Source organism: Taurulus bubalis (assembly GCF_910589615.1).
Source record: "Taurulus bubalis genome assembly, chromosome: 5".
NCBI classification, from domain to species: Eukaryota; Metazoa; Chordata; class Actinopteri; order Perciformes; family Cottidae; genus Taurulus; species Taurulus bubalis.
This window is the reverse complement of record NC_136593.1, coordinates 1,640,798-1,641,789: the sequence shown is the minus strand read 5'-3', so window position 1 is coordinate 1,641,789 and position 992 is coordinate 1,640,798.

The window sequence follows — 992 nt, the reverse complement described above, 5'->3', positions numbered from 1 at the left end:
ATTTTCAAAATAAATAATGTGACATTGGAGTGCAACTGTTTCATCTACATCGAGACGCCCGTAACAAACACACACACACACACAAACACACACACACAAACACACACTCTCACAATATGATTCTCAATATCCCCACGGCGATGACGCTCCTTAAAGTATCCGAGTCCTTCGGGTTGAAGGTTTTCTTCTCTTTAGAAATCACCTCAGGATTCTGCTGAAAACTCTCAGGAAGAGTTCTGTGTGTGTGTGTGTGTGTGTGTGTGTGTGTGTGTGTGTGTGTGTGTGTGTGTGTGTGTGTGTGTGTGTGTGTGTGTGTGTGTGTGTGTGTGTGTTGTTGAGTCTCATGTTGCCCGGCTGTCTTTTTCTGTCCCCAACTCTCTCTCACACACACTGACCCAGCTGTCACTGTATCTCAAGTCTTAGCTGGTGGTCCCTGTAGGTCTACATGTAGGTCACACACACACACACACACACACACACACACGGCACATATAAGATATGTGCCGTGTGTGTGTCATTCACATATATGACATGTGAATGACACACACACATGATTCTGCTACTATGTAGCAAAAGAAAAACAGTTTGAGGGAGTCGTCAAGACACACACACACACACACACACACACACACACACACACACACACACACACACACACACACACACACACGGAGGGAAGTGGAGAAAGCACAACTTCAGCAGTCTAATTGGAGTGAAATCTAATTACTACCTACGCGTTCTTTAACAATAATTGTATTTCCTCCTCCTGGTTCTCTCTCTCTCTCTCTCTCTCTCTCTCTCTCTCTCTCTCTCTCTCTCTCTGATTGTTAATTCTTTCATGTTTAATTTTTTGCAGCGGTTTGCAGTGTTTATAATTAGCCTACTGAGATGCACAAGGCGTCGCGGCGCTTACCCTCTTATGAGCTGTTAGCACACACACACACACACACACACACACACACACACACACACACACACACACACACACACAC